The following is an 18,195-nucleotide window of genomic DNA, read 5'->3' as shown; positions in this document are numbered from 1 at the left end:
CCTGTCTACTCCACACGCAACAGATACGGTTGGTGGGGAGACTTATTTTCAGTATGGTTTTCATTTTACACAAAGAGATATAAATGTTTATGAAACAGTGGTATAAATGTTATATGACCGAGGTACTATTGAGTGTACTAACTACTGCTACTAATGGTTTATTTAGTTATCTTTTTAAATATTTTGTTGATCATAAATTCATGACTATCTTTGCAATGTTATTTTTGGTAGTAAATAGTTTCGATATAAGGTACTTACTTACTTATCTACATATATTGACAGGTACACAGTTCCTAAATCTATTCATAAATTTTTTGACAAGAATATTCAAAAATGTTTAAATGGGTAAGTTATTAAAAGCAACCCCAGGGATCAACCGTCAAAAGCACTCTCTTCACAATAGCGTCTGACAGCAATGTATTCTTTTCCACTCAAACCAATGTTCGAGGGTAAGGTGTTACAAGGGTTTTCACTCTATTGACTACCGTTGCAAGTGACATGTCTGCGATCCGCGCAGAGTAAACAATAGCGTGGCATCGCCTCTCCGGCGCCAACACTATAACCTCCCATCATTCTGTCTGGATAAAGAGACACGGATTGTGCATAATTTACAACGTTCGTATCAAAGAGCTGCCAAGCGGCGAGATTGCAGTGGAATTTGTTTCGAGGAACCGCGTCAGAGATGAGGCGCGGTCAGATACTAGAGTGGACAATGTGCGACGATAATTCCCGCCGTAAAAGTTCTAATTGGTCGTTTTTGTTGCGATGAAGACGGCGACGACACGACGACGACGCCGAGCAAAAAGTGGGGCCGTCGCGGAATGCGCCCGGTCGGTTGAATAACCAGCCGATCGCTGTCGCTACCAACTACAAACAAAGAGCCTGTTGCGTAAAAATACGTTATCCCGTCGTACCATATCGCCGTGATTTATTTTTTAAGCCACCGTGCACACTTTCAGCTCGGAGTGTGTCGGAGTGGTCTTATTTACGTTGCTCGTTTATTTTTTCTCGGATTATCGGAGCCGCGCCAAGAATGTCGAAATCATTCAGGCCGGTAAGTGGCGAGGAATTCGCCATTCATATAGTATAGTGGGTGTCTGTGGGTGTTTTTAAATATAACGTATTTAATGATTATTTTCGTAGGGCGACTGTGTTACGTAAAATTTTGACTGAAAGCTTAGGGACAAAATGAGAGATTGTTTAACTAAATTATCCTTTTTGTTTGTACTAGACAACCTCTACGAACTACCGGTAGACGATGCAATCAGAAGCACACAAAAATGTTAATGTTAATGTCCTGCATTACGTAGACATTTTAGTAGGCGCTACACGCACTAGCAACTGATCCTTTAAAATTACTAAATGTAATAGAAAATTATATTATCTAATCGATAATGCGTATAGCAAGCAACAAGTGCACGAAGGCGCGTCAACATCGTTGGCATTCAGATGAGCAACCTCACACAATTACTTTTACCTCTTCTTCATTACAATCTCATACATATTTATATTACCTAAAGGTGTTGGAAAAATCGGCAGATGTAATAAGTAATACCTAGCTTTGAAAAATAAATAAACCAACTTCAAAGCTCCTACATTTTATTTTTCATTTCTCCTTATTTATCATCAATACCGTGGCGTTAGTCCCGGCTGCGTCCTCGCCTCTTTTTGATCATGAATTGAATAAGTCAGATTTTTACACGACGTGACTCCCGTCTGACCTCCGTAACCTTTTAACGGGAATCTAATCCAGCTTGGTCACATGCCCAGTTGCCAAGTGTGCAAGTTTCCTCACAATGATTTCCCTCGTATGTTTCTCCATCAAACTAAGGTAAGTACTCAAAAAATAGTCGTTGGTATATTTACATGTATTTGATTTAAACACGTGGATAACGATTTTTAATTCGTGCACCTCAATGAATTAAATTGATCGTGGTCCTGTAAAATAAACTAAATAAGAAGGTCACACGTACTTACGTCAAAAAAATCCGAAATGAATTATGACATAAAAGAGTCTAGAAGTATTTTGAAGTCAATGTTATATTTATTAGGAGGCCACTGGTTGTTCCATGAAATCCATAAAACATCGTAGAGGGCGACTACCGTATAAAGTAAACACCACTGCGCTTGCGCCTATCGCGACGTTGCTCTGCCCACTAGCATACAATCATATAACAATGTCAAGTAGGTGTGTGTACTTACATGTTCGTAGTACGCATCGTCATTATATCATGTACAAGGAGGTGAGAATTAAATGGAGTAATAAAATACAATTTGAGTTGTACTGTACCCGGCGATAAGGGGTTAGTGGAAGGAAATTTAGGTATATTATATGGTTTTACATCATCTTTATTCTTACCTCTCTAGGAAGGAGCTACTCACCAATATAAATCAATTAATTCAAAACTTAGCTTATTTTATCGGGATAACATCAATGACTGTCGGTTAACCAAAATATCGTTATAACACGTTTTACAACAAAAAGAAAAAAATAGATCACGTTTGTTTCATTATTGTTCAGGTTCCATTTATAAAAATAACCTTATTTTTTACAGTGTATCTATTTTTTTTACTAATTCTGTAAATACGGTTTGATTAAAGTTCCGTGGTTAGTTCACAAGAGTCGTAGTAGTAGGTGCGCAGACGCAGCACGGCGGAGGTCATTATCCTGCATTTCTTGACGATGTATTCACATTGATCGCACAACGACTTAGGACAAGAGCCCAAATTAAATTTAGTTTACATTTAAAATTTATATGATTTCTAAAAAATAGGGTAATGTGAATGCTTTTATTGACTTAAAAAAAATCTTATTGGATTCCTTGGAATACTGTGTGTCAGACGTATGCACTATCACGTGGATTAAACTTTTAGAATAAAGTCAAGAGACAAGAGAATAGAAAAATAATATCACTCACAAAGGTGAAATCATAACAAAATATGCCTTGGGAAAAGTCAAACCCTACATTTGTTGAATTATATGGTGCAAAGTAAAAGAACCTACGGGAATAAACTTAATAGAATGTAGTAAATTTGTAGTAGTCAGCCGTAAAGGGTCGGTTCTATTGTTCGAATATTCGATTATCGTCTTCGAAAGGCGAGGTTACACGATGTTCAATTGATTGCCAAGACTCAGTAAAAATAATCAAAGTAAGCTATGTAACTCACACATTTTCATTTTCTCTTGTTAACTTTATGGCACCTGATTAAATTAAAATCCTTAAAACAGGGTGAACAATCACTTTATCGTACCATTACGTACGTAAAGCAATGTAATTAAGCAATGAATTTTTGGCCGTTCATTAAAACGGAAAAGGAAAATAACACACCAAAACAGGTTAAACGAATTTGCCTCGAATAGAAATGATCATATTAGAAAAATATGTAAGTGATTTTAAGATGAATCCATTATTCCTTAGAATAAACTAAATTTTTATCAAGCTTTTAAAACTAATTAAATACCTACTGCAGTTACTATTATGCAAATGAAACATTCAGATAAGGTATTAAATAATTAAATCAAATCTTTAAAAGAACTTTTGATGGAGATATCCAGGCCTTAAACAGAAACTGAATTGGCTATAAAAAGAGAACAACCGCTTAATTGCCCAATTAAGTATTATTTATTTTAGGAAATCTGCCTACTAAAATTTCTTGAAATGGGACTGGATTATAAATTTTAATGACATAGTAGTGGTGAGTGAGTAAGAGACAAAAACATTGTGGAAATTAATTGCCGCAGCCAAGGCTGGGGGGTCGACGTACTTGCGTGCGCCTGCGCAAGTGCGCAAATGCTGTTCGCTGCCCTGCTTAGTGCACATAACCTCACTTCCCCTGAAAACATGTTAATGTAAATTACCTAAGTGTGGATATAATTGTTAAGTACAAACTTAATTTGTTAAATAGACATCCTTCGTAAATAAAGAACTTACTTAAATTACTTAACTGTATAAATCAATTGTTAAAATTATTATGTGGCTACAATATACATTTTGCTATAATATAAAATATAATTTGCGAATAAATACTTGATTGCCCATTAATAATCTTTGAATATGTTGTTTATTTTGTTATTTCACTTAAAGCTTTTTTTAAGACGACCGTTATACAATTTTACTGTGAGACACATAAAATATGAACCTCTGTTTTATTATTTAGAACCTTAAAATTACAAAATGATGTTGTAAATTATTAAATAGTATTTACTTGGCTGGCTTTAGTTAAGCTAGCTTTAGCTTCTAGTTTGCTTTCCTTAAAATATTCTTTCATTTATGATGGCGAAGTGGTTACCGGAGAAGGAAAAATATATTTTATTAAAAAAATTATATATATTATATTTAACAACTAGTTCATAAAACTATATAAGTATCACAAGATTTGACATTATAGATCGATATTGTTGCATTACCGATTGCTGTAATACCAAAAAAAAAAATGTTATACCTAATAAGAAATTTAGACTTCAAATAAACTACCCAATGATTTAAACTAAGTAACTACAGAAATAAAATAATAACTAAAATTGTGACAGCTATTTCTTTCTGGCAGGATCGCCATGTGCTGAAAGTCGTTCAGCGATATAACTGAAACGAATATTCAGAAAATATGACCGGAACCCAATAAGACTTAAATAAGTGCCTACTCCCATCATTTTTCCCGTGTGTATTGTAAGAAAGATGCGAGTACAAAGAAAAGATAATGCTAAAAGGGGATATCTTCTGTATTCTATATATTTTGTGTGCAGTCTCTGTCTGCGTAATTATCAGCAATCATCTGTTTATTGGCGCGTATGCTTCGTTTCGCACCACACTCATTTGTGCTATTTTAAGAAGACACCCGCCCTAGTTCAATCAATTAATACAACAATTCACTGAGCACTGAACGATCCGATCTTCTCGGATTCCTTCGTGCTCTGTGTAACGATTTTGTAAATTTGTCAGACTAATATCTGGTTAACTAAGTCCAGCTTTGAAATTTAAAATAATGTGAGTACGTAGAATATAAAAAAATGTCGTAGTAAAGAAAATGTAGGTAATAAAGGAGAACATTATGAAAATTATATTAAAAGATTTTTTCTTTCCAAATTGTGGAGTTCTTACTATTATTATTAATTAAGCCTAGGTGTTAACTGCGCAGAAAAAATAAATTTCAACTGCGTCTATCATCGCCCCTTGACCATCCGAATTTCACAAAAATGAAAGACTATTACATAAGATCGTTTCTAAACCGATTGACGTAATGCTATCACAAGGAAAACCTTTCTTATTTGCCTAGACTATTAGGCATGCTAAATAACAATCCGTTCGTTACCGACTGACAGAAAACTAGCTATCGACCTATATATCTTGGTATCCCACTGTGAATTAATAAATCTCTACTAACAAATAACGTTTTAATAATGACATCATCGACTACTGAGATGCGATAACGTATTTTTGTCTGAAATAGTAGGTATTTATTTTAAAAAGTTGACAATCGGTTAAATTATACTATCATTTGTGTAGTTATATTGCTCCCATTTATGTGGTTTGATCTTTAAAAGATTGATGACACATCATTTTTATATTTTTAAGTACAATACATTTTCTTTGCTTTACCTATATTTATCCGAATTAATGTTAAGACAAATTTAACTGGTTACCACACCACAAGAACCTTAAATAAATCAGTTAGGTACATCTGTTTTTATAGAATAAAATACTTTAAGTATTTTATATAGATATAAATATAAGTAAGACAAATCATTGAGAAATCTTGGTATATTTTGAGAATTACCAGTATATAACAAAAGACAAATATTTTTGAGTGATAAAAAGTCTGCACCACACACGCAAGAAGCATCTCCAAATTTTTTTGTGTTTTTGCAATGTCAGGTTGGCTGGAAGATATCCCACTTAGTGATAACTTGTTACTGTACTACTGTTTTATATTTGTAATGCACTCATATATTGAACAATAAAGCATTCACTTACTCCAAACACCACTAACGTCTATTCCGTCAATGTTTTACTAATCTCGCGGTGCCTAACCTTGCTGTTTTGAGCAACTTAAAACATAGATATGATCTCTCATTAATTTCCTGTTTTCGTAATGAATGACTCTCGTTTCTCACTGCAGTCTAACTATCCAGTCCATCTACATTATTCAAGACGAGTAGCAAACAGGATCGAAAGGCGGAAGGTTATTTTACGATAAGTCACGTCGAGATTTCTTTTTTGAATCCGTGTATTTTTAAGCACTTTTATTATTCTTAAAGTGGGTCTATTGCAACAACAAACTGTAGGATAGGCAACATGGTTTTGTGTGATGTCTTTAAGGACAACTAGAAGGTGTGCACATAACTCCCATAATTATAGTTTCAATTCTCAGTGGATTGCTGTGGTTATTGAAAATAATTCAACATATCTATTATATACTTATACCTACGAGTATATTAGAGTTATAATTTAGGTAAACATTTAGTTTTTAATTATTTAGGGTTTTTTCAATCATCATACAGTATTCGGATGCGGTAAGTAATATAAAAAAGACCGCTTTCGATTAATAAATAAATGAGTGAACATTTACGGGATAAATTGCCCAAACTGTGTTAGCCTCCAAGAGGGCTCTAAAATAGTGTTACGAGATACTAACTCAACAATATTATATTTTATTATAAATACTTATATAGATAAACATCCAAGACCTAAGCCAATAAAACTTGTAACTTTTTCTTACGTGTAGACAACCCTAATTTGAACTCAGGAGACGCAAATAATCAAACGATGTCCATTACACTTTATCGGGGCATTTAAGAGCTAAATATATCTTTGACCAACAAAACAAATGAGTAGTTTTAAGTCATCTTGTGATATGCCTTATCAGACTACATTTTATTGCAGTGGAAGGTTTTATTTAAAAGGAATTCTTTAGCAACTCAACAAGGAGAATAGAATAGATAAATATTATAAAGATAACACTCAAAAACTTCAGGACCGATTTTGACGCAATTAGGGATTAAACCCCAGTACAAAAGCTAGTCTTTATCATATAGATCGCTTTTTTCGGGTTCACAATGTTAATAAAATTAAGTATCTGTTTAATTTTAAGCTTAAACTAAATGGATCATATTTTGATGCCTAAGATCTGTAAGTACTATTTTTACATACATTGTAGTAATATGTTACACACTAATGATAAACCTATGGAAAGAATGTTAATAATAGTCGGTGAGAGATTCTCACGGAGATTCGAAGTTCGCGTGATCAGACGCGGGGCTTCCTAGCATGGGAAAATGCAATCTCATTGATAACCAGGCAAACCCTGGGCTCATAATGTAATGATTCTGATTTTAAGATGCTCAATTTCCATACAAAGTAGATTTAGTGGAAAATTTAGCTTTTCAAGCAACTCTTAAATTTTGACTAAAAAGATACTTACTTGTATGCAATAAAAGGGAACATTTAAAGCTCGTCCAAAAAGCCTTTATTCCACCGCAATTTATTAGCAAAAACTCGCACTTTTATTAATTTGCAGATAAAATTAATAAGAGTGCAAACATCAAGGGATTCCGACGGTAGAAAAACCACTGAACCTTCCAGTTTAGTTTAGTACGTGCAGGTTTAAAAAATTTAAATGAAAAATCATGGCCACATACACTGACTGAGGCGGTCTTGAAAAAACTGGCATTCCATTCCACTATTAAAGAGGCATGTTCCCGGAATATGAGCGGGAGGAATGCGGCGAGGACTCCCTCATTAGAAGTCCGTCGGAAAAGGGTTAAACCAAATTTTGTAAGGAAGATAATACCAATTTATATTAAATATTTGTTTTGTATTTATGAACGAGCTTATGTCCAAATGCCAGCAGTGGACATTATGGCTAGAGGACATTTAAAAAATGCCCCTTTCACAAAATGTCCCCATCTCACATAACCTATTTCAGAATGTAAGTAGTATGTATCGCAAAAAGTAACATGTTAGCCTGAGAAATTTTAAAGTAAGTAAGTATGGATTTTTGAATGACTTGATAATGATTTTTGAGGGATTTGTTGATATAATTTGAAAGTAAAAGGTCATGGTTACTCGTAGTTGAAATGGAATTATTATGTAGGTAGGAAACTGAAATATTGCATCAATTTTTATTTGTCACAATTAATTTTACTTAGAGGTATAAACGGTGCTCTAGATACAAAACTTACAATGTATTTGATTTGAAATTAAAAGTCAGATTGGGGACACTTCTAATTAATATAATCATAAATCAATATAATGATAATTATTATTTTATTTTATTTTATTATTACAAAATAAAAATTATGATTATATTATGATAATAATAATCTGTGTTGAATATAAATCTGATGCGCAAGTTTTCTATGTTGCCTGATATAATGATTTATTACATCTTAACAAAATTACATGGAATGAAAATAGGTTCTTACTTGTGCAGTATCCCGTGACTTTGCAATGAGCTATCCCACGAAAGCCGAGTCACGGTCCTGGTTACACGATCATATTTATTTTTTTACACTATAGTACTATGATATGTAGGAACTGTATAAGTTCAGAGGTGAAATGAGTCAAGCAAAAAGTGTCCCTTACAACTCTGAACTGCCTATCAATAATTCCTGACTAAATATATCACCTCTTTATCCCAAAATTGGTAGACAAATCCGGCATAGTGGGAAAGATTGAAAGACAGCTGGATGGCTCGATTAAAATTAGAATTAATATTTAAAAATAATCATAGGTAGCTAGTACACCGCGAACATTGCCTTACCAACTCACTTGCCTTTTTCTTAATTATTATTTCTTTTTTACTTTAAAAATGGATCTTAATGCAACATCATGCTGTAGATTGAATAGCCGCAGCACATAATCATCGCAAAAACTAATTGTCGCGAATAATTCATGCTGTGTGTAGAGCTTTACGAGTACATTGAATGCCGTCTGATTGCAAAACAATCGGAGTGTACGCATGCATTCCTTTTTCAAATATTTCTTTTTCTCATTTCGCCGTTTCCTTTAGAGGCTTAGTGCCACATGTTTTATTGATGGCCAGTTCATTGATATTGCTGGCTCGTTCAAGCGGTGGGTGAGTGGCCACTTATGTGTGCCATAAAAGGTATAGCCTTGGCCATATGGGGAAGCCACCGCACTGCGAATGCATTCATGCGCGCGCGCATATCAGATCGACGACGGGTTACAAAACAAAGTGATGGCTGAATTTGTTATACGAGATTAAATGTTGACGTCCATTGTCTATGTCGCAGAAGAGGCATCAACAATGTGTCGTAAGACGCCATAATATGATGCTTTCTTTTTAGATTTTTTAAATTTCAATTTGGGTTTGTTACTCAGTGGTTATAAAAAATGTACTTAATTAAAGGGATTTAAATTTTTTTAATTATTTTTAAGGACGAAATTTCCTAAAAAAGGCAGATCTAAAGGTACCCGTAATCGTGGAATATGCATGAAAAGAGTAATGAGTGGAGGAAGCGGGAGAAGTCTGTAAGGATCGTAGCAAGTGGAAATCCAAAGTATCTGCCTACCCCAAGGAGAGACAGCCGTGATGGTAATGTATGTAATGTAAATTTTATTGTTAATGCTTCATGAAAATGTTTTTTTTTGTGTATACAATTTTTTTAGGTATATAGGTACTACCTACTTTAAATACGAAGTGATTTGCTTCCAACCAGTGTTTGACGCATCATTTTAGTAGCCCGTTTATGGGCAGTCGCCGGTTCCCGCCCACAATGTCATTGTTCAAGAACATTAAATTAAGAATGTGGTGACCTTATGTCCAGGGATTGGCACGCAAGTTGAGTGCGACTGGCATGCAATGCAGTTTTTAATTATTCCAATACTATAATGTTTTGGTCATCATATAGGGAGATACTGTGTGTACCTACTTCCTTTATAAGATAGATAGATAGGTAAACTCTTAATTGCACCATAAGAAAAAGAAAAACAGAAAAAAAAACAGGTTATGAGGTTCAAAGGCGGACTATCGTTAAAGCAATTTGTAAGCAGCATTATGGTGATTCTTAGCCAGTAACCAATTTTTTTATTATAGGCTTGGTACTAATATGAAAGTGTCTTAAAGGCTTTCGATAGATGAAATTTCTTCAAAAATATTAATTTATTAGAGGACGTAACCGTGGACGTCCTTGTGCCCCGTGAGACTATATAAATTCAATAATCCCTTAAATTCCTCCTCCTCTCCTCAATCCTCTCTCAGTGCACCTCTAGGCCATATAAGAAACCTACATCCTAATAAAGAGAGATTTCTGAAGAGAGAGAAAATCTGTGCTCCTCTTCAGAGAGATGAGGATGTAACTGGGATATCATCAGAAAGAAACAAGAGCAAATAATCAAACTTAAAACACCCCTCTTTATCCGTCGAGGGTTAAAAACAAATTGGCTTGACGTCGCAAAACATGATAATGTGTAATGCTAATGATTGTAAAACTGGAGACGCTGGCGGGACAAAGTGGAAAGATAAATGTCAGTAAGCGGACCCCCCGGGCCCAAAGCATAGTGTCTTCGGGTACCTACAAGTACAGAACAAAGTGACGGAGGCAATAAATTAAAATAGTGACAACCACAACAATGTTTTCGTTGGACTTGGAAAAAAATCGACGTTATCTTCATGTTTTTGTTTTTATTTCTCGACCTCACTGCCACGTGTTGTATTGTAATGCAATATGCGGCTTATGAATATGGATTTACTTTGGGGTCTGAGGCAAGCCCAAATGATTCCAAAGTTTTGGCCACCTTTTGTTTTGTAGAAAAAGGGCTCACAGGCATATATTAATGTATATATTCATTTATTTAATGGTTTTGTTTTATTCAACTAAAAAAATATTACCAAAATCATTAATATTCATAGGTTGAAAAAGAGTACCCTGAGTACACCCACAGAACCACAATATAATGCAATATGAACGAAAGGTGTTCTTTCATCCAAAAAATACCTAATGTTATAAGCATATCTAGAGAAAACAGCTAGAGACAACTTTACAAACGTTACAAGTGAAGCGTAATAACCATCCTAAGCCTTTTGCGCACCATTTCGAGTTGGAGTACAAACGTTTTCGAATCACACGCATGTGTGTGTGGCACACAGCGAAATCTGGGAGACCTGACCCAAGTTCGTGTCTACACTAGACAAAATAGTATACACGCTCGTTCGCTCAGCTGATAGGTACAAGGGGAAAGGGGGACCGCCCGCCACCCGCCAGCATAGGGAAGGGATATGGTAGATACGAGTAAATAATATCGATGAAATACGTAAAGTTTTTGTTATAGATCCAGATTCCTTGTTAATAGGTCAAACGGCAGTCAACACTCCATAGTTATTAGTTTATGTTAGATGGTTTAGTGGTCAGATGACCACCTTTAACGGGTGTTCAAAGGTTAAGGCATTATTGAATGTAGATGTTGACATTAGGTTGTACAAAATTATATGTTAATGTAACAGAACACAGACAGATTGCGGAAATAAGATGGGAGTCATGTAAAAATCTTAAGAAAAACGAAACACTGGCTCTTCATGGGAGCCTTGAATGAAGGAAAATAGAAAACCGCAGTCATTACATAAAAATTAATTTCCCCTTTTGCAGGGCCGGTGTAGAATAAGACGAGTCTATGCGATAGTGACTTGAAAGCTGGTAAGCGATTGAAGTTTTCTGGATCGGCACACCGGTCTGCAGGCTGCAATTGATGATCTTGGTCCTCCTCAGGAGAGGCACAACGGGAAAGTTTACTATGATGTTAACAAATTGGTAAGTCTATTTCACAATGCTCGTATTTAAAAATAATGTCTTACAAAAGAATTAAATAAACATATGCATTTCAATTCTAAATTTATTTAACAGTTTTACAGCTGCACTAAAAACTGCGTGCGATACAAGACGAAGACACATTATTCCTATAGTTTCAAGTACTAGCATTGTTTACTTATATTAATCCGACCGATTTCTACGTCGATAACAATAGGGCGCGTGCGTGCAGCCCTATCGACGCACGTGTCTCGCGGCCAAGGCTGCGCCGTGAAAGCTCTCTGTGTACGTACGCCCACGCCTCGCAGCCGGCACACAACCAAGCCCTTCTCTCCACACCGACACACCTTTACTTGTGTGCTGCCCTTACAAATCCTCTGTTGCTAGGTTCGAGCACTTGTAATCACTTTGCAACGCTCCCTATGTGTGGGTGTATGCGCTGATGCGCGGTACGCTCATTCCACAACCTCTATAACTTGTTTGGTGAACAAATTCTGAGAATCACAAATGCCCGAGTGGTTTATCAGTACATAGTAGGCATTTCTTTGACCATACGCTGTGTAACTAATTGGATAACATGGCCTAAAGACAAAGTTAGCTTCTTGGAATTTTTATTGCCATTTTTGCCTGATAAGATTTGGGCATGTTTTTATTAAATGTTGTAACTAAGCTCATTTACGAATGCGATTAGTTTCTTTGATTTAGCAAGGTATTTTTTGTTTTTAAAGGAAAAATAAAATGGTATAATATTTTTGCCTTGTGGTTTCCAGCACTTAACTACACCGTTTCTTTCCCATGGATGTTGAAAAAGCCGTTTAAGGGATAAGCTTATAAACTTGACATTGCTCTTGTTGGGCTAGCAACCTGTGAAGGCATACAGCTGCACGTGGCCTTTCAGTCTTTTCGTTACTGTTGGCTCTGATATATAGTCAGGTGATACTTATGTCAATACATAGGACCGATGTATTCCTTATATATATTCCAGCTTTTTGAGGACCAAACCGGGACTAACGTGAGGAAGAAGAAGACTCGACTTACAGTTCCAACACGTAAGTGACATACTGTACAATTTTCAGCTGTCGTGTTGTGGAAAGACGGCTTGTATCTAGTGATTCTAATACCCGTGAATAAACCGCCAATTCGGTTCAACTTAAGTCCCGTGTTTAGCGTTCACTGTATGTGATGGATGTCATGTCATACAGCTCTCCGGATAGGCGTTACTGCGTAGTAAACGTGGACGAGAGTATCGATTGGCTGTTGTGATCATGTACTTACTATATTCCGGCTATTAACAGGCGAGACCTTACAATAACTTTCTATACTGAAGTGTATTTATGTTAGGTAGAAACTTTCATTTTGTAAGTTTGTATTTACATCTTTCTCCTGGCTTCTCTACGAGGAGGAATTGTCTTTATCTGTTGCTTATGCCTTTCAACTGCGATGCCTTTTCGATTTGGGATATTCCTATTTTGTTTTTTGGGTAACTGGAAGAAATCCCAAATAATACCAAAAAATCCAACGGTCTTTTTTGGACAAATTTTAAAAAATTCCAGGTACCTACTGTATTGTGTTATGTTTTTGTTTGTGCAATAAAGTAAGAGTTTTTGTTTGTTTGTTGTGATCATGTCTTTCCCTGTATTTACATTTTTTTAAATACTTGGTGTCCTTTTTTCAAATCCGATCTTAACTTACATAAATACATATAGCTGGGAGAGCTAGTGAACCCTCCGAGTAACGGTGTTCCTGTAAGGCTAGAAATTTGTAGAGTGATGATTCATAGCACACCAAGGCCAAAAATCATGACCTGGCAGGCATCTGCCCTGCACGTCATCAACACTTTTATTTCTTAAAATGTAAAATACATAGGAAAAAAAACTTCCTGCTGTAAGCTTCAAAATTTAATATTTGTTTTTCTGAAGAATGAATGAATTTTTAACTGTAGAATACATTTCAGGTTATTTGATTCAAAAGATTCCATATACAGTCATATGTAATTGAAAGCGATATTCCATTCTTTATGGCATTATTAATTTATTGAAATATTTTTCAGAGGAGGAAAACGATATTGAAGAGTCGGGTGATGATAAAAAAAGTAGTAGTGAAGAAGTGTCGGATGATGATGATATTTAATATGAAAGAACGTGTAAATTACATAACAATTAGTAAAATATATTGCATCTTTAATTTTTAACTTTCTTACATGTCACTGACACTACATGCATTTACGTAACGCTTCTTACTCACACGTTCTTAGCATCTTTCCCTTCGCCTGTCAAGGTCTTATGCTGTTCAGAACCGCCTCTGTTCATTGTACACATTTCTTCTAAATGATATACTAAAACATATACTTAAATTTCAACTTTACAGAAGAAAGTTTATTTTTCTTCCTAAACTGTGCAGTTCTCGATGCACCTGGCAGGTACTTTTGCTTACTCTAATCGCCTGGCAATTTTTTTTTATAATTATCAATAAATAAAATAGATAAAATAAATTTTTGAAGCTTACAGCAGAAAGTTTTTTTTTCCTATGTATTTTACATTTTAAGAAATAAAAGTGTTGATGACGTGCAGGGCAGATGCCTGCCAGGTCATGATTTTTGGCCTTGGTGTGCTATGAATCATCACTCTACAAATTTCTAGCCTTACAGGAACACCGTTACTCGGAGGGTTCACTAGCTCTTAGGCTAATACATATAATCACGTCTATATCCACGTTCAGCTGTTTGGCTTAATGATTGAGTTAAGATCCAAATAGTGACAAATTGCTAGTCTATCGCCTAAAAGAAGAATCTCAAGTTTATAAGCCTAACCTTTAGTCGTCTTTTACGACATCCATGGGAAAGAGATGGAATGCTTTTATTATTTTTTTATTGGTGCCGGGAACCACACGGCACTTGCCTTCAGATAATATTACACTTCAGATAACTTCTTGACTTACACTCGAGATCCTCTTGAGAATATAAATTAACATTGAAAAATGAAACAAAGATCACATAAATACAGTTACAATAGGTTCGCTCCTACGTCGTAATGTCTCTGTGCAAAAGATAAACTTTTTTAATTAGCGCGCGCGAAACCGTGCGTGCTTCCGTCTACAACAATGCACTTCGTTTTGACTTGTGCACTAATTATACGCTGTTAGAAATAATGGACAATTTTATATTTGATATAAAAGCAGTTGACCATATTAAGAAGAGAGATTTGAAAAGAAAAAATATATACATCTTCGCACTAACTTCTCTAAATGCGCCATTATGTTATGGCTATCAGAAGATAGTCGAGGAAGAAGATGACAGATTACTTATTTCATCTTCTATTCTTTCTCCTCTCCCTGCTGTAAATACCGGATACATTTTAACCCTGAACAGGAGCCCGAGGTGCGCCTTTTGCTCAAGATCATTAATTGGGTAAAATCAGGTTTATAACACGAAGTGACACCCGTCTGACCTTCGCAATCTTTGCAGGGAAACCCTAACCTAATATAGGATTATGGTCTGCACTACGTGCCTATTCCCTGTGTCGCCTCTTGTAACATCCACGGAAAAGAGTTGGAGTGGTTTCATTCTATTAAAATGCCAGTAACCACGCGGCACAAGACAATCCTTGAATGTCTACCACACGCCTTTTTCTTGGAAGGGTAAGCAAAACATATGTCCACTTGCCATGATACCCGCATAGTTTTATATTAGGATCAATTTTTTTCATCTGCTAATGCAAGCTCGTCAGTTTATTAAGGTACTCGTGAGCCAAAATAAAATCTCCCTTAGGCATCAAACAAGGGCTGGTTGACTAAGGTGTTAAGAGGATTGTAATGTTTTTTGAGCAGAGGTCAACAAGTACTACTCGCGTAAAGATTACTTTTAATTTATGATTATGACACCTCTCTTACCTGTTCGTCAGTTTAGTTAGAATAGAATAGAATAGAATAGATTTATTTTCAAAATTGGATACAAGGTATCACTTATTGACGTCACATAACTTAAATCTAATTATAACTACTACCGCTTCCAAAGCGCATGTGTAGAAGAAGCGGCGGAACAAACTACACTGCAGCATTTTCATAGGATATATTATTGATAGTTGTATTGTTTGTTTTCAGTTTTACTCGTTACAACTGTATTTAGTGAATGTACACCTCAGTTCCTAAAACACGATAAGTTATAAATTCCTTACAACTGACGAATTTTCGATGTTATTTTTTTAACTATGGTTGTAAAGGTTGACGCCAGCCCGGTACTTACCTGTCATTTTGTTTAAAAAATAGAATATATATAACATTGAATTTTTTTTGAGTAGTCACATGTTTTATTTAGTTTATTAGTCATGTTAAATAATGTTAAATTACTTATTGTTAATGCTATCACTATGCTTTTGACTTTCAGATTGACCACGCAGATCCAGCAGTGGATAAGAAAGGTACATATTTATCACTTAATTTTACTCTTTACGAGTAAAAAAAGACTAAGTAATAACAGTAGTACTAAAAAGAAAACAACAATGAACTTTAACACTGAAAAGTATCACTTTTTTGCCGCGAGTTATCATTAGGAAATGCAATGTGAGTTCCAAAAACCAGTTATGTAGACCCTCGTCTCATTTGTGATAGGCCATTTTCTCAAAGTGGAAGGGCCCGTAATTTTCTCAGCGAGAGTTCAACCTTGGTGGTTGTGGGTTCCAGGGAGGGGGTGCTCAATCTGGGTTAACAGGTCGGCGTTGCATCCAGCCCGCGATACGCCGACCTGACCTATATTTTCACGCGGTATGTAAATACGCCCTTGTTTATTTCTCGAAGTATAAGGGTCTTTTAGAAGGAGGTTCATTAAATAATATTATATGAATATCTTATTCAATTTTGTGATTTTCGACAGAGTTAATGAGGCGACTCTGTCCATCAAACCGCCGTAAACAAGGACGCCGGACAAGATAGGTTACTACATAAAAAATAAACAAATTAAACACACATCTGGAATGATTAATGATGAAATTGAGATCTAGAGTGACAGGTTGCTAGCCCATCGTTACCCTAAAATAAATTAAATTAAAGAGACAACAAAAATAATGCTAACGAATTCAAACACACTTTATTTCTTGGTGTCGAAGGTATATCTTTTGCCAATTGTCCTAATGACCCAATTTCGGTGGTAGTATGAATGATACCTCGCCTCGGTGCGGGTGGCCCCCTGCCAGGGCGGGACGCCCGTTGGTATGCAATACAAATCCTGCGGGAAGGGCCCTGTTCCTGACAAACGCACCTATGTGTATTTATAGAAAATGTTTATTGTAAAAGTTCATGGTATGTGTTAATGTATGACAGGTTTTGTGGGTTAAAATTGGCGCAATAATAAGTTGATATATTGTGTCAGTAAAGGTGTTGATAAATGTGAATAATAATACCTAAGAGTTTCGTGAGCCTCGCTTTTGTTTAAGGAAAAATCTAATTAGGATTCAAATTGACGTATTTATAGGAAGTTGTAATGAAACATGATTGGCCTATCGAAACAAAAAATAACTAGGTACCAAATCATAGATGGAGAATTATTTGTACAGGTACTTTCTTGGGAGGCACGTCAAAATCAAACCTCTGGCACTTATATACTTGAAAATGAACTCAAAATAGTTTATTTCTTTACAATGACACATTTCAATAAATAACGAACTAGGAACACCTCTTTTTGCGTCAAGGTTAAAAAAATCATCAAAACAAAACCTCGAGTGCAGAAATAGGACGGGACGCATTTCTCGGAAACTAGGTTTTAAAATTCTGAAGCAATCTGTGCGTAGCTCGCATATTTTTGTTTTGTGTTTTCCTCGAACATGTGACGCGATAAAATTATCCCGTCAAGCCGCATTCTTGACCTCTCTTCGTAGATAGAGGTCTGTAGCCCTCTTTATAACATCTTAAATCTCTCAATCTCTCAATACATATGTATATATGTATATAACCGATAATATTGCCTATATCAGCGACAGGACTGATACAAAAAGGCTCCACTCGTATAAATTAGTTTGAAGAAAGATCATCCTCAATGTTGTGCTTTTGAGTATACTTTCTCAGAAGAAGTAACAGCAAGAAGTTAACTTGAAATTATATTTTCATGGATTCGTTCATTCTCTACATGTAGTAAAATTATCGGTTGGTTAAATACCGAACCCTAATTTTTTGACGAACAACTCATAATAGAATGAAGTCGGTAGCCGATGTTTTTATATGTCACATACACTAAACTACACATACACCTAACATGTTATATTCCAAAATTTCTACGGCATACTATTATGCCGTAGAATTTTTTTTTGCTTTGTTGCAACACCTAGTGTCCTAGATATAATGACATTTGGAGGCTTGGTAGGTCAAAACGAGTCAAATTTAACTTTTTTTCATGTGAAACATGTAGGATACAGGCTTACTATTCGGAAATTCGCACAGAAGCG

The sequence above is a fragment of the Amyelois transitella genome, chromosome 11 (genome assembly GCF_032362555.1).
Source record: "Amyelois transitella isolate CPQ chromosome 11, ilAmyTran1.1, whole genome shotgun sequence".
Lineage (NCBI taxonomy): Eukaryota > Metazoa > Arthropoda > Insecta > Lepidoptera > Pyralidae > Amyelois > Amyelois transitella.
Note: the sequence above shows the minus strand (reverse complement) of the source record.